The sequence below is a fragment of the Rhinopithecus roxellana genome, chromosome 21 (assembly GCF_007565055.1).
Source record: "Rhinopithecus roxellana isolate Shanxi Qingling chromosome 21, ASM756505v1, whole genome shotgun sequence".
Lineage (NCBI taxonomy): Eukaryota > Metazoa > Chordata > Mammalia > Primates > Cercopithecidae > Rhinopithecus > Rhinopithecus roxellana.
The window spans coordinates 63,604,675-63,632,582 of record NC_044569.1 but is presented as its reverse complement, the minus strand read 5'-3'; the positions used below and the strand labels follow the sequence as shown (position 1 = coordinate 63,632,582).

At 42.3% G+C, this 27,908-nt stretch overlaps 1 protein-coding gene across 2 annotated transcripts in view; it reads left to right on the top strand.

Moving 5' to 3' along the window:
- CCBE1 (collagen and calcium binding EGF domains 1) overlaps positions 1–27,908 on the top strand; it is a 259,040-nt gene that overhangs the window by 190,273 nt on the left and 40,859 nt on the right. The window lies entirely within an intron of this gene.

Sequence of the window (27,908 nt, the reverse complement as noted above, 5' to 3'; positions counted from 1 at the left end):
CTGTCTCTACCAAAATACAAAAAAATTAGCTGGGTGTGGTGCTTGCGTCCCTGTCCTCCCAGCTACTCAGGAGGCTAAGGCAGGGGAATCACTCGAACCTGGGAGGCAGAGGTTGCAGTGAAGTGAGATCACGCCACTGCACTCCAGCCTGGTGACAGAGGGAGACTCTGTCTCAAAAAAAATAAAGGAAAAGAAAGAGGAAAAAAACCTAATTAATGTAACACGCTGCTTGCAAATTAATCTTGAAAATAAGGATACGGGAAAAGATGTAAACGTTTATGATCAAGTATGTATTTATTGTTAATCCAAAGGAAATGTTGACTGCATATATTGTTAGAAAGTAAGATTTTTAACAAATGCTTTCCGTTCGTTTGGATTCATGGTGGACCCTGGTGCCTGAAATTTAGGTAACTGCTCTCGTGTGACAAAGGGCATAAGCACAGCATGAGGATGGGACAGCAAAGGAAACAGCCACAGCACAGTTCTCATCAACACTTTCTGGAAGTGAGCTGGACAAGTAGAGAGTCAGAAGCTGAAAATCCTCAGAAGCCAGACAGCAGATGGTGGATCTGACAGGAAGAACGTGAGGCAGAAGGAATCATTGAACAATGTCACCCTGGGCATGGCATGAGGAAGGTCATATTGCCTTGGCTGTGGCAAAGTTGGGAGAGCTGGGAAGCTCCAGTGAGACCACCAGCTCAGAGCTTATTTGCCAGTATCCGGGCATGGATGGGATGTGACCTCAATGCCGGCGGTGGCAGTTGTAGATATGGAAAGACATAGGTGAGAAGAAGCATGTTAAAACTGACAGGGCTTGATCTTTGGTAGAGTGAATGAGTTGGAGGGCTGAATCCTGGATGGTTTAGGGGAATGAGATGCGCAATTGCAAGGAGGATGTTGGTTTTGGAAAGAAGATATGGTTGATTTTCAGATGTTTTGACTTCGAACGGTGTGAAGTATCTTGGTGAAAATTTCCAGGGGTCATTGGAAAATGGGACTTGGGCTGGAGTAACAGGTTAGGCTACAATAGATGTGGGAACTGGCACTTACAGTAAATGCCACCATGAAGGCTGAGCATGGAGACAGAGGAAAGAATAGAGGGGGCTGAAGAGAGAGGCTTAAGATTGGAGGAAAAGAAGACCCAGTACAGGACAAAGAATGAGACTTCAACATCTTCTATTGCTGGGGAGACTAATAGTCACTTTATGGGAAGCAAAAATTTAGGTTGATACTTTCCAGTTTTATTGTCCCAGAGATGATAGTTGTAAATTTAATATTTTGTTTGCTCCATCCAGATATACACACTTTCCACTCTTCTATCTCCTCCTCTCCACCCCAGGAGGTGGTCTGGGTGTACCATGTCAGTAGGGCTCCCCTGCTCCCTGGTTTCCTGTTGGGTGTAGCCAGTGAGGGACCCATGGGTGGAGATTGGAGATAGGAAGGAAAGAGATTGAGGTTGGGACACAGGTATATCAGGCTCCGTTTTTACAAGGTTGTTACAGGTGGGCTCCATCCTTTGACCGAAGGTCTTTGCTCAACTGAAAGTGGTCTGTCCACCACAGTGTTTTCTTCCACTGGAGTTGGTTACCTCTCCCTCCCTTCATTCCTTTAGCAAGTGAAGTGGTATCTTAGTTTCCTTGGGCTTCTATAACAAATGGCCACAAACTGAGTGACTTAAAATAACAAAAGCCTGCTCTCTCTTACAGGCCAGGAGACCACAAGTCTGAAACCCAGGTATCCTCAGGGTTGGTTCCTTCTGGAGGCTCCAGAGGGATAAACTGGCCCATACTTCTCTCCTAGCTTCCCATGGTTGTGACAGTCCTTGGCATTTCTTGCTTGCAGATGTGACACTCCAATCTCTGCCTCGATCTTTGTGTGACTGCCTTCTCCGTGTCTCTGTGTCCTTTCTTTGTCTCTCACAAAGACTGTCATTGATTTAGGGTCCATCCTAATCCAATAATTGTCTCATCCCAATCCTTATTTGTATCTTCAAAGACCCTCTTCCCAAATAAGACCATGTTCTGAGGTTCCTGGGTATATGTGAATGGGGAGACACTGCTCAACCTACCCAGCTCCACTGTGGTCAGCCCTGAGTTCCTGCACCTGCCCCCATGGTTCCCTACACCCTGCCCACATATTTGTACTTTAGTCGCTTTGTAAACAACCCTTCTTTAAATTGCCCTAATTTTAATGTGCCTTCTCTTTCTGTTTAAGATTCTGACTGGTGAACATCGCTTTAGTAAGTTTCTTACCCCACATACAAACCTGTGTAAGCATGAACTTATCATGGCTCCCTCTTTGGGCTTCGCTGCCAGGAAAATAAGCCCTATATGTAGTGTTTAACTGTAGAAGCTCTTTAGCCTAAATTTCTGCTATATTTATCTTTTATACTGAATGACTTTTGTTCCAATTTTAACATGTCTTTATAAATTATTTTAGAAGATATGAAATTGTGTAACACAGTAAGAAAAGTGCTCGTTCTCCAAGTCTCCCTTTCTCTTGCCAAATTGCTTGGAGTTTAAAGCTCATCCTCAGAGGAATCAAATTTTAGCCTCTATTTTTTACATTCTGGGGGATATGCAGTGGCTAATCTGAATTCATACGGGTTGATTATGACAAAAAGGAATGTTTAAGTCATTTTCCTCTATGTGTAATTCTGTGTATACAATTGCAATCACCCAACTTTATCACGATGAACATTTCACAGCTTAGTTAATAAGCCTGTGGCCTCAGGCTCAAGGATGGCAACCCTGGTCCTGCTGGGGTATCTCTTGGTTTCATGTTTAGTTTGAGGATGCCATCATGTGGTCCTTTGGCAAAGGAAGAGGAACACAATAGTCATTGTTTTGAACTATAAATGGTTTGAACGTGGCCCAAAGTTCTATACTTTTCCACTCCTCCTTCCACCCCACTGGTGAACTTTCAAATATTATCAAGATATTTACCATTTTTATAAAATTTTAGAGTTGGAAGCTTAGAGGCCATGAAATCCAAGTAGTCTAACTCTCTCATTTTGCAATGAGGAAGCAAGGGTGCAGAGAATTGAATCCACCACTCAGTGCCCCATGATGCTTTTGTGTTATGGCAGGGGGATGGCCCAGGTTTGGGCTCTTGGGTTTTTGTTGTTGTTGTTGTTGTTGTTGTTGTTTTTGCCTCCCATGGCAGTATCCTCTCTGCTGTGATTTGCTACCTGTGACCTTCACGAGTCCAAATGGCATAGAGAGCAAGTGCCATGGAAGTTCAAGGGGAGAAGGGGTCACTGTGTGCTTGGCTTAGAGAGCCAGAGAAGGCATCAAAGAGGAGGAGGGAATCAAGATAAAATCTGAAGGGTGGGCAGACTAGATAAGTTTCATTTAACATGTGGAGGCAGGAAGACATCGCAGACTCCAGCAGTTAACATGAGAGCATTTGCCGTGGATCTGCCTGCAAAATGCACTCTCTAGGACTTCTAAGGCACATCCACTTTAATTTGTTGGTCACTTATTTATAGGTACGTTGCTCCAATCTCTGCCCCTATCTTTATGTGTCAGACTTTTCTGTGTCCTTTTCTGTCTCTCACAAAGACACTATCAGTGGATTTGGCATCTATCCTAAATCCAGGATGTGTATAAATATAGGCACAAGCTCTTAATCTAACAAATGAGGATATTTGTGGTCAACCAGAATTTTCAGTTACTCAAGAAAATTACATCTGGGCTTAAAAAAAAAAAAAGGAAGACATTCTAGGATCAGATACTACTTATAATAATGGTAAAGCTTTATTGAGGAAAATACTTTTGGGTGGAATAAATCTAGACTACAATGTCAAGAAAATGTGTATATCTAGAGTGTCATTTTAAAGATCTATTTTCTTGGGGATTATTACAAAGATGCATAGAAGACATAAAGCATGGAGATTGTGAAGATGAGATGACTTCCACAGAGACCCCATGTATGTATATTTAGTTGTCAAAAACTCAATAGTGTTTGATTATTTTTTCTCCAGTTTTGAGATTCTGTTCACTTAGGCAGTGAGTGAGTTGGCGATTAACACATTTAGCGCTCACTTTCAGCCAGATCCTGGTGAAATGACAAAGATGAATAAGACAAGCCTCTTGCCTTCTAGGAGTTTACAGCCTGGACAGAAAGACAAACACGTAAACAAACAGGGGCTAAATGAGGAGCCAGCAATGTCTTACAAAGGGGATCTTCTGAGTTGTACCCATAGGTGGAGAGTAAGGTGTGAAGATGAGGGCCTGTCCAGGAACATGTAGACATTTGGTGTGACTGGGTCATGATGGGAAGATAGGGAAGGTCCTGAAGAAGTGAAGTGAGGCCTTTTGTACTTTGCAAAAGAATTTGAACTTGACTTGGAGGTGATGGGAGCCAAGAAATTATATTAATAGGATAGAAAATACATATATATTTTAAATATCTGCACTTGATGGAATAGGAAACAAGATTGGAGGCAGAAAAGTAAATTAGGAAGCCATAAAAATGGTGAGGATGAGCCATTCAGAGGTCTGAATGAAGGTAGATGGTAGCAGGGATGGAGAAGAGAGGCAGACTCTGGAAACATTTTCAAGTGTCAGTCCTGGGACTAAAGAGGTTGTATACATAGCATAATTAGGAACCCAGGTTTGGAGTAAGGCAGATCTGGCCTCCAATTTCAACACTGTCACTTACTGGTCGTGTAACCGGGCCATGTTGCCTAACCTCTCGAATCCCAGTTTCCTGGTCTGTAAAGTAGCGTAATGCCTCTCTGTGATACCACAGTTCAGAGCACTTGGCAGGATGATCGGCTCCTTAACAAGCACTGTGTAAATGGTACATGAATGGTAGCAGCTGTTACACCCAGGTGTCCTGACTTCCAGCAGAATTGTCTCCAGATTACTCTTCCCTGCCTAAGACGCTTAATGGCTAGGTAATGGGGACTGGATTTCCATATGAACAGTTTTCATTGCTCACTCCCTGACTCCCTGGCCTCCAGCTGTCCCCATGTCACAGTGGGCTGTGTCACATCTGCATCACAGGCCTGTCCTTCGAGGGAACAGGCACAGGCCCACCCCCACGAAGAAGAAAAACAGTTGAGCACACTTATCTGACTGCACGCCAGGAAGCCTGTCTTTGTATAGAAGAGACAGCCTTTCCTCTGGCCATGATCGTGGATTGCTGTTTGTTGATCACTGTTCCTTTGTAAGGGGATTTATTATGCATTAGTGACCTAAAACGTATGCATCCTTTGATAGGAGAAACTGCAAAACTGGAAGGGTTGTAGCAGGCCTCCCTCCTTGCCAGTGAGTGAGGACTGTTTAAGTGGCCTAGCAACAGAATCACCATCAGCCGACAAGCACAGCACTCTTATAGCTGCACTCTGGCATGCCTTGCCTTTCTGCAATGGAATTTATGACTTTGTATCTGATGTGCCTTTTTTTTTGAGGGAGGAGGGGGAGGAAATTAGATCCACAAAGCCAAAACATGTTAGCTTGAGAATTCCAAGGGCTCAGAGTTGGGCTCAAGTTCACCAGGCGAGTGTTTAATGCTGCCCTCTGGCTCACCTTTTGTTTAGATAAATAATTGAAAGTGTGCCATGTACAAGGTTTGGGACTCAGTCGCACAAAGGAATCTGGCTGACGGCTCCTTAATTGAAAGCAGGAGATAACTGACACCATAGCCTATTCCTCCCTTGGGATGTTAAGGGTAGTGGGGGTGGATTATTTTCTTTGGCACTCGTGTTCTTGGGTTGCCCACAGAGGATGACACACATATGACTCTTACCTCACACACAAAAAAGCAAAACCATGCCTATGTCCCACCAGGGATTGTTCAGGTTTCAAGGTGAGGGTGCAGTTGCTCAGCATAGGTTTGATGAGCCCTGACGTTGTACAGGCCTGGGCTCCGTGCTGAGCACTGCCCACAACTGAACCTTGCCCTCGGGCAGCTCAGCAAGGTGGGAGAAAAGGACATGCTCAGACCCCAAGGTGACACAGCCAATGCTCTCAATCTTGGCTGCCTTTTAAAAATGCTGATTTGTAGGATAGGTGTGCTGGCTCATGCCTGTAATCCTAGCACTTGGTGGGAGGCTGAGGTGGGAGGATCACTTGAGTTCAGAAGTTTAAGACCAGCCTGGGCAACATATGGAGACCCTGTCTGTGCTAAAAATACAAAAATTAGCCAGGCGTGATGGTGCACACCTGTAGTCGCAGCTACTCGGAAGGCCGAGGTAGGGGGATCACTTGAGCCCAGAAGATCAAGGCTGCATTAAGCTACGGTTGCAGCACTACACTCCAGCCTGGGTGACAGAGTGAGACCCTGTCTCAAAATAAAGGAATTAATGAATGCCCCAGAGATTCTGACTTAATTGTTCCGTGGTTGGCCTGAGCATAAGTACTTTTCATTAAATAAGCATTTCTCTAGTGGACTCTAACATGCAGCCAGGATTGAGAACTAGTGATTTTTAGTTTTCCTAAAATATCCTGAGACCAGCACAGGTAGTGGGAATGTGGGTGTTCAGAGAAAGGGGGAATCCCTTATTGGTGGATAGGAATTCAGGAAAGGCTTCCAGGAGATGGAGGAAGCAGTTTGGATGTGTTTGGGGTCCAGCAGGGGAGGAGTGTCCACACTTAGTTCAACAGATAAAGACTTGAAGCGTTTCCCTTCCACACATCTTGTCCGGTTTTTAGTGACTCCACTGTCACTTCCAGTCTGGCCACTCACTCAGTTTTGTTCGCTGCCCCACAGTCCTGATCTATATCTTAGGAAGGAGGAACTGGCTTTCTCCACTTTTCTTTCCCAGTTTGGGAACCACAAGCCTGATGCTTCCCCTCGAAAGCCATGGGGATAAGTAAAAGGAGATGTGCTGTCCCTATGGAGGAGGCAGCAGCCCCAGGACAGGGTCCCCAAAATCACCATCGACTTGACGTCCCAGCCGGCAGCCTTGACACTTCTGGCTCAGAGTGGGCTCTTCGAAGGATGGCATGACCACATCCATGTCTGCATTTCTTCTCATTCAGATCTCTTCAGTGAGCAGTTATCCTTTGCTAGACACTGTGCTTTACACTTTGGGGATTGAAATCCTAGGGGTAACCCATCTTCACCTTATGACCTTGGCAGGTTGTTGCGCTGTCTGATACTCCCTTGATCCACCTGTAAACTGGGTGTAATCACAGAACCAATGTGTGGGTGGTTGTGGGGATTCAGCAGAGCTCTGTATGAGGGGGCAGTTTCTCGCCTGTGACTCAGCTCTGGGGGACCATCAGTAGCAAAACCCTTCCCCATCTTCCTGTGTTTCCATTGTCACAGGGAAGAGGGATCCAACGGCAGTAGGAACAATGACAGCAGGTCCTGAGTGAGTGGTTTCCCTTGGGCTTCTTGGCCTCTCTCTGCTGAAGGCCACAATGGTTACAAAGTCAGGTGCACAGGGAGTGAGCAGTAAATGCTGGCCACTGCCATTGCTGTTTCTACCACAAACCCTCCAGGGAAAGGCCCCTCCCTGCTGGATTTCCAGGTTTTATCAAACTGTGGGTCTAGGAGAGCTCCTCATTAGGAAGGTGCGATGGGGACTTTGGAGAGTGTCATTGACAGTTCTGGATAAAGCCAGCTGTTACTCCTGGGCCTGAACCTGCTGGGAGGCTTCTGCTAGAAAGATACCCAGGAGACCATGGCCTGCAGTTCAGCACGCCCTTCGGCAGAAAGACACCAACAAGCCAAAGGGAAGCTGCCAAGACCTGCCTGCCCTTCTTCCGAAGACTTCATTCCCACTGCTTTGAGGGTCAACTTTTCTATAGCAGTGCAAATAGAGAAAGGATCATGAAGAGTTTTATTAATAGAGGTCTCCCAGACCTGAGTCCCAGGGTGGGAAACCAGTCGTCTGGGATGTGTGGGAAAGCATCCTGCTTTGTGTCTGGCTGATCAGCATATATCAACACAACCGCAGAGTAGAACCATGCTCTGGCCAGCACCAGTGAGATATCTTTGGACCTGTGGGTGGCCTAAGAGGTCCTCGGGATAGTCTTGCTACCTTCTTCTGGGACTTATCTTTAGACTCAGGCAGCCCCTGCTGAAGGACTAAGCCCTACATTGTGGAACTGGGCCTTCTAGAAGTGGACCGCGATTATATAATATATACTCCCCGACAGCTTTCTCCACGGTTGTCCAGAGCCCCCTGAACTCCAATCCCTAGGAAGATACTGGCCTAAAAGGGAAGCTTCTACTGCAGCTGGCTCCTTTGGAAGACCCTTCTTGTTCACAGCAGGACTCCCACCACCATACACAAACAGGCTTTAGGCCCTGGAGAGATCTCAAAGTCTGCCCAGTGTCAAAGTGGTACCTGAGGTCCAGCAGGCCACTGTTGTGTCTGGAGAAGATAGTACTTACCTAGTGATATGATTTGGCTGTGTCTGCACCCAAATCTCATCTTGAATTTCCATGTGTTGTGGAAGGAACCCGGTGGGAGGTAATTGAATCATGAGGGCAGTTCTTTCTCATACTGTTCACTTGATAGTGAATAAGTCTCACAAGATCTGATGGTTTTATAAGGGGGAGTTTCCCTGCACAAGCTTTCTCTCTCTTTGCCTGTTGCTGTCCGTGTAAGACATGACTTGCTCCTCCTTGCCTTCTGCCATGATTGTGAGACCTCCTGAGCCATGTGGAACTGTGAGTCCATTAAACCTTTTTCCTGTATAAATTACTTAGTCTCAGGTGTGTCTCTATGAGCAGTGTGAAAACAGACTAATACACCTAGTGTCATTTATTGGACTTCAGAAAGCACCCCTACCTCCTTTCCCTCACCACAAAAGCATCACTCCCACCACAAAAGTGTCACTCCCACCACAATACTGGGATTCTTCACCTTGTTATAGTGCCTGAAATTCCATCAAAATGTTGCTCCTCTTAGTTGAAAGCCATCCTTTTTACAGTCAATCTGCTAACATAATGGTATCTTCTTATGGTGTCCATTTCTTCTGTGCACTCTTGCTTGACTGTTCCCTAGAATTAAATGAAGGAATCCTTTATCACTGGACTTTCTAGCAGTGCTTAGGTATGAGTAAATGACACTGAAACCACTATGGCAAGTTTTCAAGGTTACATATGTCATTTAATCACATGGCACTATTTGCTCTTTATCTTAAATGCCATAATCGGGATAGGAAGGAAAAACTGTTCTCTCCAAATTCCAAGAGCCACTTGGCCTTAGGGTTTATCAGGAGACCAGATTAAAAAGCATTTCAAAGATCTGAGGGTGGTGGGTCAGTTAATAATATAACTGAAAGGAATGGCCAACCCCATGAAATAGAAGTGCATCTATTTATCAATCTTATCACTTCTCTCTCATGGAACCCACAAATGGATTTCTCTTTTTTTGGCTGGGCACAGACCTCAGAAAAAGCCAGCCAGACAGAAAGCAACAAGGCACTGAAAATGAATTATGCACTAACGTTGCCCACAACACTAAAACTTCTGTTATTTAGAGCAAGCTCATGTTTATGAAATATTTTCTTACTCTTGCTTGCTTTGCTCTGTCGGTACAGATGGTTTCTTGTTGCTTAAACTCAGGCTCCAACTCTTTAAGGTTACCAGTAAACAATTCACTAATTCCATAAAATGCATAGACATTCAACTGTTACTGTTAGAATGCAAGTCTCAATATGGTATGGACTGTATCTACAGGGTAATAAAAACGTTTACATTTGAACCATGTATGAAGGACTTCGGTCTGTGAAACAAAAATTTGAGCTTTTGATAAAACACACTCACGGAAACTCGATTAACACCTAAATCAAAGCCCTTTCTACTATTATTATTATTTCTCAAAATTGTATCAAATTGTATCAGTTTATCAAATGGTATTATTTATCAAATTAATGCAGTTGTATCAAAACTGTATCTTTTGTCACCAGTATAACTGGACAAAAAAAAAAAGATCTTGGTTACAAAGAACAGAAATGCCACATGAATCTATACAGTGAAGGAAGTGGTAATTGAGATACCTGGAGTTAGAACATGAACAGCTGGCAGAAAATGAAGCCGTCCTAGATGTGGTACCTCCCTCATAGCGTGTCCTCTGGGGAGAATCACCAGTGCTGATGTCCTCTTCTCACTCGCGTTGTCAGCTCACTCTGGTCTCTCCAGACCCTATCTTAACGACCAGCCAGCCAGCATGATCCATGGGGTTCATGTTGGTTTAGAGCCCTGGACAGGATTTGTAATTGGTCTGGCACGTGGATTTGTCCGGGGAGAGGTGGCTGGGTTGGCTGGGAGATACGCGTCTCTGTCTTTTTAACCTGGAGGGGCAGGAGCGTTGCCTCATGGTACAAAGTCAGACCATCCCAGCGACCCCATCAGGAGGACTGCAGGCTGAGCAGTTTTCCTTAGGAAGGGCCTGTGGACCACAGGAAGCGACGGACACCTCTGGTTCGAGGGGTACCTGGGCAGTTGGAGGCTCTAATTAATAAAGCACTGGTGTCTGTCACCACATAACATGAAAGATCAAATAGTGCCGTGGCCCTAGGCCAAGATAACCAGCGCCTCTGCATGCTTTTCTGTGGGCCTTCTCTCTGCCCTAAGTGGCCTTATCTATTCTGTGAAATCCAAATCACACTGTGCAAAGAAGCCTCAGACCAGGCCGGGCTGGCCTTGCTCTATTCTTTGGTAATTTTTGATGGGCTGAGTGCTTTTTGATGTCTTGGGTATTTTCTTTGTAAAGGCCATGATGTTGTTAGATACTTATGTTCTGTGCTCAGTGTATTATGCAGTACGATATGTGCTCAGTGATACCATGAGTTCTTCTTATCTTATAACTCTTCGTACTTCCCCACGGCATCTATCAGTGAGTTGCTCAGGGTCAGCATTCAGTTATGACTTGTTGATTCTGTTTGATCTTTAGGCATCCCAGTATTTCACAGAGCTTCATCGTAACTATTATAAACATTCATTTAATATATACTTAAACTCCTGTATTGAGAGAAGACAGGAGATGATAATAATAGCCACTATTACTACTCTTCAGTGGACATGTACTGTATAGTAGGTGCTATACTAGGTACTTTACATATCTCATTTAATGTTCAAAATAACTCCACAAGGTACGTATTGAGATACCATTTTGCCGAAGAAAAACCTGAGATGTAAGCTCATATATAACTTACATCAATTCATCAAAATGAGTAAATGGTGGAATGAAGTGCTAAACTCAGTTCTGCCTGTCTTTAAAACAGCTACCTATAACCACCATACCATGTGACATCTCCACATTTTATACTTGTTAATGATTCTGAGTCAGTCAGGCCTCTTGAACATAGAGGCCTATGTGACCACTCAACAGGGATACAAAATGAATGTACTAGGTCGGCTGCTTAGCCAGACAAGGTGGCTGCATTGCCTAGCAGCCCCTGGATTCTGGATCTTGGACCACTTGCCTGGACTGCCTGAGTCTCCCAGTTCTTCATCACAAACAGCAGAGTGAATGGTATTTACTCCAAATAAAGTTGAATATTTTCAGTCCCAGGAGGCAGAAGATGGTAAAGGTGATGGATCTGTCACTATTTTATACAAGAAACATGACTGAGGTTACACCACATGCCAGGCACTGTTTTGAGTCTGTCCTTTGCTCCTATCAATCCCTAATTCCTCCTTTACCCTGTAATACAGAAAAGGAGAGAGGCAGGAAGAATGAGAGACTGGAGAAGATAAAAAGAGAAAACCATGACCCTTATTTTTATAAATAATATCTTGGATAGGTTCTTCCCAAGGAGAGAATCCTAGCCAACTTGAGGGAAATTATATTGAGCATCTGTGATTTTTCAGACATTGGGCTAAGTGCTCAAGATAGCCGAGACTCAACCCCTGCCCTCCAGGGGTTCATGGTCAATGAGAGGAGACAGAGTGTGGATGTACAATGGTAGACATCTGTATATTCTCCTGTAACCCATAAGATATTCTCTGCAGAGCCACCCTTATCACAGAAACTGAAGCTGTAATTGTTGTCAGGGATCAGTCTTAAGACTCCAAGGCACAGGCCGGGCGCGGTGGCTCAAGCCTGTAATCCCAGCACTTTGGGAGGCCGAGACGGGCGGATCACGAGATCAGGAGATCGAGACCATCCTGGCTAATGTGGTGAAACCCCGTCTCTACTAAAAAATACAAAAAACTAGCCGGGCGAGGTGGCGGGCGCCTGTAGTCCCAGCTACTCGGGAGGCTGAGGCAGGAGAATGGCGGGAACCCGGGAGGCGGAGCTTGCAGTGAGCTGAGATCCGGCCACTGCACTCCAGCCTGGGCAACAGAGCCAGACTCCATCTCAAAAAAAAAAAAAAAAAAAAAAAAAAAAGACTCCAAGGCACTATCTCTTAAACTTTGCAAAAAGGAAAAAAATTATGATAAATTGCAAACTCCATAGGACTCAATACAGAGATGGGGTAGTTTCTCTCTTTTAATTAAACAATGCTTCCACTATCAAGGAGCCTAAGCTGTTTTAAAAGAGTACGCCCTACAGCAGCAACATCTTTTCCTGGGCCTTGGAAATCCTAATTCAGTTTAGCCATGTGTTGACCAACGTGTGATCTACTCCTTGAGAACCACCACTTGTGTAGATTTGTCCAGAGGTCGTTACCCGAGAGCGGCAGGTGCCTGAAGAGCCAGGGCAGCCGCAGTGCCCCCTTGCATGTCTTGGGCTGTCATAGAGAACTTACTGTGCACGCCACATCTAAAGGCACACCAGAGGGTCGTCTTCCTCTCCCACGTTTGCAAAAACACTTTCAAGTCATAGCCACTCACATATACCAATGTGTGGAATGACCAAGACAAGTTTCTTAAAGTGATTCCTTCTAGCTCATGTTTCTTTTTTACCCTGAGGATGGAGCATGTACTTTTTTTGACCTGTACTTATTTTTCTGTAAAAAAAAAAAAAAAAAAATAGCCATTCAAGGAACATTTCACACTTTTACATAAGAATTACATAACCATGATTAACATGATTAATCATCGTTTATGTAATTTGGATAATTGGTTTGGATAATTATTCGGAGCCAGAGAATTCTTGAGCAAGAGGAGACCTTAACAGTCAAGTCCAGGGCCATGTTTTCCCCCAGAGCAGGAAACAGAGGCCCAAATAGGAAAGTGATTTGTTCAGGCTCAGATAGAAGTTTGTTGGTATCCTTGACATCACTTCCCTCATTAGCTCTTCCCTTTTTAACTCTCTGGTTTCTTTACTGTGCCCAGTTAGGCCAGGTGGACATCTCCCCAGCCATGTCCTTGGCCCATGCCCTCCGTGGGTGCATGCTTTTTTTTTTGTTGTTGTTGTTGTTGTTTAAGATAGATCTTGCTCTGTTGCCCAGGCTGGAGTGCAGTGGTGTGATCTCGGGCTCACTGCAACCTTCGCCTTCCAGGTTCAAGCGATTATCCTGCCTCAGCCCCACAAGTAACTGGGACAATATGCTTGGCTAATTTTTGTATTTTTAGTAGAGATGGCGTTTCACCATATTGGCCAGGCTGGTCTCAAACTCCTGGCCTCAAGTGATCCTCCTGCCTCGGCTTCCCAAAGTGCTAGGATTACAGGTGTGAGCCACAGCACCCGGCCCCTCCCTGGGTGCATTTATCCACTGTTGGCTTCATCTGCCATGCTGTAGGTTGTCACTAGAGCTCCATGCCCTGCCTTGCCCTTGAGCTGCCTATAGCCTAAAACATATTAAGCAGCATGTTCAAACTGAATGTAATACCTTCTAGTCATCCCCAAATCTGTGCTGTAAAAATCTTCTGTAATTATCTCTCTTCTGATTTAACTTGTAGTCTGATTTAACTCGTTTTCATTCATGGCAAACTCATCCCCCAGGCAGCTCTACAAGAATAAATCTCTAGTCTTGGACTTCCCTGATTTTCTTATTCTCTGTATTCAGTGTGTTAGGAAATCTTACAGATTTTGACCCCAATATTAAAAAAAAAAAAATCTGTCCTCACTTTTCAACTCTCCACTCCGTTTTAGATGCTCTTATCTCTAGGCTGAAATATTTTAATAGCTTTTTTAACCACTCTGTCTGTAGTCTTTTATTTCCAGCCTGTTATGCCCTACAGACTAAATTAGGTTCAGGTTGGGGAGAGACATCCTAAGGTTGTCTAAGGATCATCTGAACCAAGGATGGAGAAAATTATTGCCCAGAGGAAAGCTGAGCTTGCACAACAGAGAAAATGGATTTGGGCCACGCTGGAGGGGCAGGGCTGGTAGTGAATGAGGATGGGTGCCCCTTATGTATATCTTTCTGGGGCAGAGGCAACTCTAAGCTAAGTATTTCCCTGGCTCCTGAAATTGAGTTTATCCTCTGTACTGAGAGGACACATTACACTTCTGTTATGAAGCTTGTATTGCTCTGTCTTGTGTATCCCTAGCCAGGTGTGTTAATCCATTTTCATCCTGCTTCCTGAGACTGGGGAGAAAGAGGTTTGATGGACTTACAGTTCCACATGACTGGGGAGGCCTCACAATCATGGTAGAAGGCAAGGAGGAACAAATCAAGTCTTACATGGATGGCGGCAGGCAGAGAGAGTTTGTACAGGGAGAATCCTGTTTTTTAAAAAATTATCAGATCTCATGGGATGTATTCACTATTACAAGAACAGCATGGGAAAGACCTACCCGCATGATTCAGTTACCTCTTACCGGGTTCCTCCTATGACATGGGAATTGTGGGAGATACAATTCGAGATGAGATTTGGGTGGGGACACAGTCAAACCATACCACTAAGCATATCTGTTTTTCCCACATTGCTTGTTTACCAAATGTAAATCTTACTAATCTATGTCTCCTGTGCAACACGCGCTTCAGGGAAGAGGTGGGCTCTGGAGTCCAGCAGCCTGGGCTCATGTCCTGACTTTGCTACTAATTTTAACAACTGAAGTGCTCTGTGCTCCAGCTTCTCACCTGTTTAAAAAAAAAAAAAGTTGGAAAATGCTTATCTGGGTATACAGTAAGTTCTCGTTTAAGTCAAACTTAGTATTTCCAGTTTTTAACTGATCAGAATAGAAATTTTTACTGTGATATTAGGTCACTGTGAAGTTCAGAATTTAAAACAAATAGAAGGTTCCTCCTCTCATCTGTAAATGATTTAAAGTAGAAATCTTACTTTTGGTGTTATATGAATTTCTCCTTCCAGTGACTTAGGCCTGAATTAATGTCCGTTGTATTTCATTGTCCTTGAGGATTTTATGCATGTGAGGAATGGGATCTGTCACATCATGATTAATTAACCTAAGAAAGACTATCTCAGATCAGTTTCCTTTGTGTCTTCTCAAAGTCATTACAAGTAAAACTCTCTCCTTTAAGACTGTCCCATTCAATTCCCAAGTGACTCACCTGCGGACAAAACTTGACATCAGCACATTGTATTTACAGATTCCTGTACTGATCTCTCTCCCTGGAAACGCCACATTTACACAGTGAACTGCAGCAGAAAGGGGCCGAGGGCCAGTGCAACTGCCCACAGTGTGCTGGGAGGAAGAATCAGAGCCCTGTGAAAGCAGAGCCTCCTTTCACAATGGATAATTTACAAGGAAGGTTCTTGACATTTACACTTCAAGAGTCAGCATTCTGTAAGACTCAAGGGCTCCATGCACAGTTGTTCCTGGGGCAAAATAAAGGCCACATCTTGTCTGGGCCTCTTTAGGTGCACTGACTCTGCATTTCAGTGGCCTTTCTTCCATGGGTCCATTTCCTTCTGTCATTTTGGCTTTGGATGTGTGTTTGGCTTCTGTAATTGAAACCAAAAAGAATAGCTTAAATAAGATGGAAATATTTTTCTCTTATGCACAACCAAGTGCTGTCATGTACACAGGTTCCTTGTGTATTGATCCACATCACTAGGGCATTAACCTTACATTGTCCAAGATGGCTCATTGCCTCCACAATCACATTCCCACTCATGAAGGGGAAGGAGGGGAGGGCATGTGTCCCTTCTGTTTAAGGGCACTGCCTGGAAGTTGCAGACCATCTGTCACTCACATCCTGTTGGTCAATCTAATCCATAAGACCATACCTTGTGGGACGAGAGGCTGGGAGACGTTACCTTAATTCTGGGTGGTTACGTGCCCAGCTGTAATTTGGATTTCGGTTACCATAGGAAAAAGGGAATAGCAGATATGGGAAAACGGCTGTCACACTAGTGACCTGAAAACGCAGCTGTTGTAGGTAATTTGGGGCTTCTACCAGAGGGGAAAAAAATAGAAGGCAATATTTTAAAATATGCATGTGGATTACTTGCCATAGACCTCTGGCTACACCAAGAATGCTTTTCTTTTTTTTTTTTCTTTTTTTTTTTTTTTTGAGACACAGTCTCGCTCTGTTGCCCAGGCTGGAGTGCAGTGGCACAATCTTGGCTCACTGCAACCTCCACCTTCCAGGTTCTAATGATTCTACTGCCTCAGCCTCCTGAGTAGCTGAGATTACAGGTGCTTGCCACCATACCCAGCTAATTTTTTGTATTTTAGTAGAGACAGGGTTTCACCGTGTTGCCCAGGCTGGTCTCGAACTCCTGAGCTCAGGCAATCCACCCACCTTGGCCTCCCAAAGCGCCCACCAGAATGCTTTTCTGTTCCACCTTAGCAGGGGAATAGACCATGAGACTTTTTTTTTTTTTTTTTTTTTTTTTTGAGACAGAGTCTCACGGTGCTGCTCAGGTTGGAGTCCAGGGGTGCAATGTCGGCTCAGCTGCAACCTCTGCCTCCTGGGCTCAAGTGATTCTCCTGCCTCAGCCTCCCGAGTAGCTGGGACTACAGGCACACGCCACCACACCCAGCTAATTTTTGTATTTTTGGTAGAGATGGGATTTCACCATGTTGCCCAGGCAGGTCTTGAGCTCCTGAGCTCATGCGATTGGCCCACCTTGGCCTCCCAAAATGCTGGGATTCCCAGCATGAGCCACCATGCCTGGCCATTTTTTTTCTATTAGTTTCAAAATATAATATTTTCTCATTCCAAAAATAATAATGTAATAATTATTTTAAAAACTTAGAAAATATAGGCAAGAAAAATGAAGGCAACTAAAATGCCCACATTTGCAGCTTAGGAGAGAGCCGTGAACAGAAAGGTGAGGGTATAAATCCTATGAATGGATCCACCCTTCGAGGAAGGGAAAAAGGTAGAGGAGCAATGGCAGACTTGCAGAGAAAATTTACAGTGTGAGAGAGCGAGGTGTCAAGGGGGCAGCTCAGAAACTTTCCAGGATGCTTGGTAACCATGGTGGACAATTTTTGTTATATTGGTCAGTTTATCGTATATAATGCAATGCTTGAAGATATGATTTGCTTGATAAATGCCATTGTAGCATTATTAACAGTTATTCGGGTATTCCTAAAATGCTCAGAGAGCTAAGGATAAAGTCAAAATAAATAAATGCCTAGGTCTTTGGGTGTTGGATCCCACAATTGTTACTGTTTGCAGTGAACCACATTGCTGCCAAGGAGTAGTCTTTCATGTGCTGTCTCCGGACGATGACCCCCAGAGTAAGATTCACAACCATCAGTGCTTCCAAAAATTAGTCACCGTGGAAATAAATGAGAGCAGAGATTTGTTGGTTCAAACATGTCTTACAAAGGAGAAAGTTGTTCCATTAAAATCTTATGTAAAGTAAACCTCTAGTAAGCCAGTTATTTTAGGTGAAAAAAGTAATAATGAATATCTTACTAAATGATACTATGGTTTCCTAAAGCAGTTTCTTAATGGTTACCATATGTTGGCTCCAGGTGACCTGGTCAAAAGCCATTCGGTTGAAACGTAGCTGGTCACAACAATGACTTTGTTTAAAATGTTGCTGTTTTGGGTTGGCGAAGTGAATCATGATTGGGGCAGACATGCCTGTATATAGTCGTGCCAAACATGCATTCATGAACATCATTCCTTACCCAGTTTCAAAACCAGAAGTTTCTGAAGCCATTGCCAAGCCTGGCATTGGAAATATACCAAAAGACTTTGAAAAATAATGATTATTTTATTATTTCCTTTATTTTTTCTTACAAAATCAATTCATGCTCGTTATAGAAAATTCAGAAAATATGCAAAAAATATGGGGAATATCTTTTATCGCACCTGCATGAAGAGAACCATTTGTGAATACCTTGGTGAATCTCCAAACTAGCCTTTATTTTGTTATGTAAAAATAAGTATCTCAGCTGGGCGCGGTGGCTCACGCTTGTAATCCGAGCACTTTGGGAGGCCGAGACAGGCAGATCACCTGAGGTCAGCAGTTCGAGACCAGCCTGCCCAACATGGCAAAACCCCGTCTCTACTAAAAATACAAAAATTAGCTGGGCGTGGTGGCAGCGCTTATAGTCCCAGCTACTTGGGAGGATAGGGCAGGAGAATCACTTGAACCTGGGAAGTGGAGGCTGTAGTGAGCCGAGATCATGCCACTGCACTCCAGCCTGGGTGACAAAAGGAAACTCCATCTCAAAAAAAAAAAAATCTCACTACTTACATGTATATAAGTATATCCATATACAATATAATCGCTTTTTATTTTTTGCAAAGGTAATATCAAGCCTACCTTTTTAAATTTGTTACATTTTTTCCTTATTTTCGGTGATGATCTGCTTCTCATTTGAACTAAGGAAAAGGCAGCCAGCAAGCAAGATAATGAGGGTAGACAAGGCAGAAAACTCATTTAGGGAGATAAAGATGGAAGACTGAGTTCAAAGACTTGATTGCCAGGAGAAAGTTAATCAGGGCCGGGCACAGTGGCTCACGTCTGTAATCCCAGCCCTTTGGGAAACTGAGGTGTAGAGATCACTTGATGTCAGGAGTTCGAGACCAGCCTGGCCAATATGGCAAAACTCCGTCTTTACTAAAAATACAAAATTAGCTGGGCATGGTGGCACATGCAGTAATCTCAGCTACTTGGGAGGCTGAGGCAGGAGAATCGCTTGAACCCAGGAGGCAAAGGTTGCAGTGAGCTGCAGCTGCACCACTGCACTCCAGCATGGGTGACAGAGCGAGAGTCCATCTCAAAAAAAAAAAAAAAAGAGGAAAAAAGAAAGAAAAGAAAGTTAATCATTCCAGGGTTCTTGTCTCCAAAGCACTTTGAGACTCTGGCCATCTGAGTGTCTGTGTCTGCTGAGGACATTGACCCTGTGGGTCTGAAGCACACTGATATGCCAGGGAGATAGAGAGGACTGTCAGAACCAGCACACATGTTCTCAGCCTTGTAGTGTGCGCTGCTGTTGACACCTATAAGTTCTGGGCCTGCTTTCAGTAAACAGAGAACCAATCATATGTCTTTAATCATTGAGATGGATATCACATTGATCATAGGAAGTCAAATGCTTCAGCAGCCTAAGAGGTTTCACTTCTCTTTCTAGCCAGTAAAATTATTATATCTTTGAACAGGAGTGAACATGGAAACATATGGTTGAGACCCTGGTCCCTGTTTTACTGTCACTGAGGACTGGCAACTTTTCACTTCAAGCCAGGCCTGTGGGAGTTAGACTGTAGCAGGGGTTCCTCGCATCCTGATGTCCCTGCCTGCAGCGCTCAGTGTCCTTCAGGTGGGCTCTGTGTGGGAGACACAGCAGGAAAAACAGCAGATGTCTTTTTACATTTGCTGTTAGGCTTGATGCATGCCAGCGCTTACCATGCTCTGGATGCCTTTAAACTCCTGTAACCCTCACCCCAAGCTTGTGGGGTGAATAGTGTTACTATCCCAGTTTACAGATGAGGAAGTTGAGTTAGAAGAACTTAAAGTCAGTTATCTAAGGACTGAAGCTGGAAAGCAGCAGAGCCCAGATTCACACCTGGGAAGTACATTACCAAGGCCCAGGGCCCAGACTTCCAGGTCTTCTGTTTTTTGAGGAAGTATTTGATTAATTTATGAAAAAATCATCACTTGCGCCCTGTTGGAATGAGTACCTTCTGGTTGTTACCTTAGCCCCGTTTAATAACCCTCCCACATATACTTTTTACTTTTCTGCAATTTGAGCAGCTAAAGCCCAGATGATACCATGACCAGGGTTTTAATGATTAGAGGAATGACTTCAACTGTATTACTTCTTCACTTGATTGTTGCGTGTACGTGTGTGTGGCAAAAATAACATGTAAATTTTACCATTTTAACCACTTTTAAGTGTAAAATTCAGGGGCATTAAATACTTTCACATTGTTCTGCATCCATCACCCCCATCCGTCTCCAGAATTTTTCATCTTCCCAAACTGAAACTCTGTATCCATTACCCAGTAACTTCCTACTAACTCCATCTTTACAGTCCCTGGCAACCACCCTTCCATTTTTCCAGTCTCTTTGAATTTGGATACTCTAGGTACCTCATATAAGTGAAATCATGCCATATTTCTCCTTTTGTGTTGGGCTTATTTTGCTTAGCATAATGTCTTCAAGGTTCATCCATGTTATAGCGTGCATCAGAATTTCCTTTTTAAGGCTGAACTATATTCCATTGTATGTATGCACCACCTTTTTGTCCGTTCATCCATTGATGGACATTGGGATGTGTCTACCTTTTGGCTACTGTGAATAATGCTGCTATGACCAGTGGTGTACAAATATCTGTTTGAGTCCCTGCTTTCAATTCTCTTGACTGTATACCCATTAGTGGAGTTACTGGATCATGTGGTAATTCTATGTTTAATTTTTTTTAGGTACCATTATACTGTTTTTCTCATTTGATCTTGACCATCAGTAACTGTACATGTTAGCAAGTTATGCCTAACAAGCTTTCTGTGATTCTCTTAATACTGCCACTGAGATTTGGTAATAACAAGCTTACGATGTAGATGAACAAATAGGCAGGTTTTGGTGGTGGTGGGTGGAGGGAGATTTTGTTTTTAGTTTTCTCTTAGTGATTGCCGTAGCGACCATGATACTCTTACATTTGCCTGGAAGGAGCAGTCTTTCTCGCTAAAAGGCTGAAACCAAGCATGCTCAGATGTGAGACCAGTGATTTTATTCAGCTCTATTCTCAGGGGATATAGTGTAAAAGGAATTCTAGTAGTTCACACAAAGTCATGCAAAGCTCAATGGAGATTTCAGCAAAGGAAGAACATTGAAACGAAAGATTCCTCATACTAAAAAACTTTACAAAAAAATTCAGGACCACTTTTAAACTCTCAGCCTTTTAAAATTAGCCCCAGGGGATCATGTTCTCAGTACTTGCTGGCAAAAACTCTCTTCCAGACTCCCTTTTTAGGCATGCCACAGTATGGCTGGAATGATGAAAGTTATGCAAATTGGGTTCTCTAGTTTTTGTGTCTTGGAAGTCTCCATTTAGGCCTGAGTAGTTGACAGTGTGAGGAAGCCACCATCTAGTGTGCCTTTAGAAGCCTTCATCAGAAGGAGCTCGTTGCTTTGGAATGAAATATTAAATTGAAAAGGTTCTTTCAAAGCATTTGGGACTTCTGTGTGCCTGACCAGAATTACCTACTAGAGGGCAGGTTCTGCTCAGCTCTCTGGCTTGGTAGCCCAGAGTCTGGAGTTTCTTGGATATGCTTTTATGATTCTCTTAATATTGTCACTGAGATTTGGTAATAACAAGCTTACACGTAAATGAATAGATAGGTAGGTTTGAGGTTTCCTTGTTTTATTTGGGTATAGTTTTCCAAAAGAATATACCTCTTGTTTCTTGTTGCAGTAGGAAAAGGATAGGGGCTACTTGCTTTGGGGTTGGGGAGAAAGATGGAAGACTTCCTTCTCACCAGGCTTGGAGATCATCTTGCTGCACCCTGGTCTCCACTTTCCTTAACAGCTGGTGCTTCTGGTTTCTAAGCCTTGCTGAGGTTCCACAGGGAGGGCTGGCTGGCTTCTCCACGGTAGCTACCCCTGGAGCCTCCCAGGTTTGAAGTTATTCCACCCTGCACAATCCTTTTGCCGTGTTCATACATTGTGTTTCAGGGTTAGAGAAGTCTCCTAAATCCATATGGTGTGGGGCTTGCATTTTTATTTCCGGTTTTCATTATTTGGAGCTAATTTATAAAAGAAGAAAGCAATGTAACATTTCTTTTCCAGCCTCTGGAAATCAAAAGTTTCTCCCCTTACTTTTCTTCCTCCCTATTTCTTCCCCTATTTTGTTTTTAGAAGAAAAGATTTGTCTGTCCTTGAATAAGAGGTAGAAAAAAAGAGATAAGTCCTAAGATGAAAGCAACTGGGAAGGGTTGCTTTTGCCATTTGCTTGTTGTATTCATAAAACTGCAGCTAGACCACTATTCTAACTGCAAGCCAGGCCCTGTGCTAGGTACCTTTCTTATATTATCTGTAATCCTATCAACAATCGCATGAGGCAGATACTATTTATTCATGTTTTGTCCATGAGGAATCTGAAGCTCAGCAAGATTAAGGAGCAAGCCCAAGGTCACCTCCCTAGCTCTGTAAATGCCAGAGCCAAAATCGTAGCCCACATTTGTTGACCTCAAAGCCAATGCTCCATTCATTACATATTACCTTAACACCAAGAACTCTCAAATACTCTCAAAAATGCAGTTTTCTCTCTCATTAAAAAAAAAAAAAAATCAGGCCAGGCATGGTGGCTCATGCCTGTCATCCTAGCACTTTGGGAGGCCGAAGCAGGCAGATCCACAAGGTCAGGAGTTCGAGACCAGCATGGCCAACATGGTGAAACCCTGTCTCTACCAAAAACACAAAAATAAGCTGAACATGGTGGCGGGTGCCTGTAATCCAGCTAATCAGAATGCTGAGGCAGGAGAATCGCTTAAACCTGGGAGGCAAAGGTTGCAGTGAGCCGAGATCATGCCACTGCACTCCAGCCTGTACAACAAAGTGAGACTCTATCTTAAAAAATAAATAAATAAATAAAAATTTGATTTATCTGGTGCATGAATAAGCAGCCATGCAAGGAAAACCCCAAATAAATCGTAGAACAATTCACCCTTGCATTGCAGCAAGGTGCAGATATTTGTCAGCTAATTCACTTGACCTTTCATGGTCACTTTTAGTCTTCTAATACTATAGGAAGTTATTTTTTAAATTCTTTTCTAGTCTCTAACCTAATGACCAGCAGACAGTCCGATGATGCAATCTCTGTTATCTTCATTTTTTTGGTGTAGTTATTCCTTCCAAAAGCTCTCACACACACCTGGCTGGAGGGGTGTATTTCTGCCTGCATGACTTTTATTATTATTTTTTTACATGTGTTTATACTCAGGGGCACCCAGGGGAAAACTCTACAGACTTTCTTGATTACAAGATATAATAATGAAAACCCTTTCTATGTAACAACCATCTAATCACTTCCCCTTGCCAAGAAGTAAGAAAAGTATTTGTATTTGGAAAACCAAGCTACCACACATGAAACGTATTAAGAATGATTGTCTCCCTAGAATCACACGAGCTTTCCCCATCTTAGTTTGTTTTTCTAAAGATAAAAACCGTACAGCAGTGTTTGTAGTTAGATCTAACAAGTGCCCATGCTTTCATAACAAGATTTCGCTTTGGCCGTCTCAACTTTGTTGTACATAAATAATGTTGTAAGTAATCTTTGAAATGGTATAACATGTGCAACCAGTGTTTATTTTTTTAATACTTCAGAATATTTCATTATTTATTTTAAACGGTGATTTATGACTGATGGGTGTTTAACATACAAAATAATGTATTCTCAGGAACTCTAGGGAAGACAGAAGGATGCACTGCAGTGTCACAACTCCTTCCCTTGAGCAGAGAGCTGAGGTCAGTTATGCAATTAAAAAACCCAGAGGGGAAATTAATTCTTAGCTAAGCAGGTGTTTAAATGATGCATGCCCATCCTGAAACTCAGATCTTCTCATGATGGAGTTCCATAGCCTTTTGAAAGCATATCAAATCACTTTATTATTTGATTTCATGAAAAAGCAAATGACAGGTTGCTTCTCACTCCACTGCATGGACAGTACTAAACCCTTGAAATGCACATAAAGGTCACAGTGCCCAACTTTAATATCTTGGATGTGGAAAGAGAGATTGTAAGGGATCATATTGATTTGCATGAACTTTAAAATGCCATCAAACAGCTCAGAGGTTATATCTTAAATGCAGCATTAAAATAGAAACAGACAAATAAAACCATATGTTTAACTATGATGTTTGATTTGATTATCAAAAACACTTGGGGTTTTCCCCCTTGTATCCAACTTTCTCCTGAATCACTGGAGTTTCAAATCATCCAGTACACTTTTCTTCCTCTTATAGTTTTCTGTAGGACAGCCTCAAGTAATGGAGTAAGTAATAACCGTAAAATTTTAATGAATACTCAAGCCAGTTTTCCTTCTGGTTGTTAGGAGCTTGGACTTTTTTAAACTATGGAAAACTAGACAGAGTTTAAGTTTCATGGAATAGAAAGGTAGACCCTGTACTTTTGGTACCTCATCATAAATTTATATCTTCATGGGCTTCTCTTGGTATGTAAAATTATAATTTAGTTTGAGAAGTTGGAAAATTATGTCTAATAAGAGCACTCTGGACACTGCCACACATCATTCATATTGGTAAACTGGATGGATGGATGATTTCCTTCTATCATAAAATGTCAAATTAATCTGTGCTGGGAATTCCAGTTCAGGCAGGGGAACGTTAGCTGTATCACTCAAGTCTGTTTTGATAGCATCCCCAAATGCCACTGTTTTTATATTGAAAGCATACTTTATATGCTTTTGAAGTGAGATCTCTACCACCACTGCATTGCATGCGAGAAATGTTACAGGGAGAAGAATGAAGTGGCATTGCTGTACCCAGTTATGCTTCAGTGCTTCAGAATTTCTGTTACCAAATTTGACTTTTAACAATTGTATGAACTTTTCATAAATTCCACATAAAACTAATTATGGATTTTATCAAATTTTTATAAATTTTTTTTCAGGAAGAGATTACTTAAGTTTCTCCTAGGAATGGTAATTTACCTGGGAGACCAAATTGTAGTGCAGCAAATTGATTTGACCAATACAGGTTGAGCATCCCTAATCCAAAATTTTGAAACATTTTCAAAAGAAATGCTCACTGAACATTTCAGATTTTAGATTTTTGGACTGGGGATGCTCAGCTGGTGTTCTGCAAATAGGCCAAACTCCCGAATAATCTGAAATCCGAACACTTCTGGTTCCAGGTATTTCAGATGAGGGTTACTCAACCTGTAATATAATCACATCATACTAATTTGAAGGAGTAGAAAATAATGATCTTAAATTATTTTTTATTAAAATGTGATGGAAAAAAATTGTGTCAAAATTCTTAGAAGACCTTATCTAACCTACGTGAAAGTTCTGATTATTCGACAAAACTGAAACTTGTTTTAAGACATAGATAATGTCTGATTTCCCAAATCAGTGGTTTGTGCTCCTTTCTCTACCTTGATATGCAAATGGTGTGTTCACACAGGTGACATGACAGGCTGTAGGTGACATGCAGTTCCCAGTGGTAGACTGCGTTTAACTCAGTTTCTCTTCCTAGAAAGCATGCCCAAACACAAATGAGCGAGAATGATGTTGCAGTAGGAATAACCTTGAATCTTATGTTTTTAATAGTTACCAAAAAATACTTCTTCAAAATGGTCATTTAACCTTTATAGTCAAAATATCTTGGGGTATATTCTTGAGATTTGCAGATCCACTGTACAGTGGTTAATTCTCAGCTTCTCGTGTATGATGATGGAAGTGGTGAAGGCAAGGAAAGGGGAAAGTAATGGGAGCAGGAGACAATGAGACAAAGGAAACATTAGCTGCTGCAGAAATGCCAACGTTTTGCTATTTTACATAAAATGTAGGGACTTTGTAACCATATAGGTCCATTTAACCATCTGCCATTTTTTCCTATAGTTGTCATATTTATTGCAACTACATGCAACTACAAACCTTGCAAGACAATGTATGTTATTATTTTTGCTTTGAGAAATTAAGAGCAAGTCTTTGCTGTTGTGAATAGTGCTGCGATAAACATACGTGTGCATGTATCTTTATAGTAGAATGACTTATAATCCTTAGGATGTATACCCAGTAATGGGATAGCTGGGTCAAACAGTATTTCTAGATCCCTGAGGAACTGCCACACTATCTTCCACAATGGTTGAACTAATTTACACTCCTACCAACAGTGTAAAAGCGTTCCTATTTCTCCACATTCTCTCCAGCATCTGTTGTTTCCTGACTTTTAATGATCGCCATTCTAACTGGCATACACCATGGAATACTATGTAGCCACAAAAAAGAATGAGTTCATGTCCTTTGCAGGGACATGGATAAAGGGGGAAACCATCACTCAGCAAACAAACACAGGAACAGAAAACCAAACACCGCATGTTCTCACTCATAAGTGGGAGTTGAACAATGAGAACACATGGACACAGGGAGGGGAACATTATACACTCGGGCCTGTTGAGGGATGGGGAGCAAGGGGAGGGAGAGCATTAGGACAAATACCTAATGCACGTGGGGCTCAAAACCTAGATGACGGGTTGATGGGTGTAGCAAACCACCATGGCACATGTATACCTATGTAACTGGCATGTGCTGCACATGTATCCAGAACTTAAAAATTCTTTATATGTACTCAGATATTTACATTTATAATGCTCTTCATTCCTTCCTAAAGCTGTACGTTTCCCTCTAGTGTCATCTCCTGTTAGCCTGAATAACTCCCTTTAGCACAGGTCTGCTGGCAATTAATTTTTAGTTTTTTAAAATCTGAAATGTCTTCATTTCACCTTCATTCTTGAAGGATATTTTCACTGGATATTCTGGGTTGAACAAGTTTGTTTTCTCAGCACTCAAAGGATGTCATATCACTGTCTTCTGATTACTGTGCTTTTCTGATGAGAGGTTTGTGGTTATTAAAATCATCCTTTCCCTGTATATCATGTGTAATTTTTCTCTGCTTTCAGGATTTTCTCTTTAGGTTTCCGCAACGTGACTATGACATCTGTAGGCATTTTGTGTATGTGTGTAGTTAGCCGTTTCGGGCTTGCTAAACTTCTTTAATCTGAAAATGTGTTTCTTTCACTACATTTTGGAAGTTTTCAGCCATTGTTTTTTCAAATACATTTTTCTGCTCCATTTACTGTCTCCTCTCCCTCTAGAACTCCAAGTACCAGACCTTAGACCTCTGATACTAGCCCACAAGTCTCTGTTCCTTTTTTTAAGTCTTTTTTTCTCTTTCCTTCAGATTGGATAATGTTCACTTATTTATTTCATTTGTTTATTTTATTTCATTTATTTTCAAATTCACAAATTCTTTCCTGCATCATTTCTCCATTCTTCTGTTAAGCACATCCAGCAGCATGTTTAAAAATTTCAGATCTGTTTGTCTGTTCTATAATTTCTGTTTTGTTCTTTTAGTAGTTTCTCTGTTGACATTTTCTGTTTTGTTCATTGCAGGTATATTTTCCTTTATGTAGTTGAACACAGTTAAATAGCTACTTTAAAGTCTAATAATTCCAACATATGGGTTATCTTGGAGATTGCAGCATTGATTGTCTTCTCTTTGAGAATGGGTCACATTTGTACATGTTACGTTGTAGAGAGCCTGCATCTTGCTGTATTCATTCAGAGAGTGTAAATATTTTTCTTCTAGCAGGTAGTTAACTTGGTTAACTTAGCTTGGTTGAAGTGGAGTAAGTATTGAATATTTATGTTAGGAATGACCTGTTCACTATATTTTAAATTCGGATCATTTAGGTACCTTTTTTCTTATATGGTACAAGTGTTTTTTTAAAAAAATCACTCAAATGAGAATCAGAATGTTTGGGTTCCAGTCTCTGCCTTAATAGTTGACTACCTAATTATTGTTATATTACAATTAACAATCATTATGTTATAATTAGCCAAGTATTGTTATTATGATTCATTAATTGTTATAATAAACAAGTTGTATCTCTTTGGCCTGTGGAATGAGAGGCCTGGTCCTTTCCAGGCCTTAAAGGTCCTTTTCCTATTTATGTCCTATACTCCTTTAATTGCTTAATATAA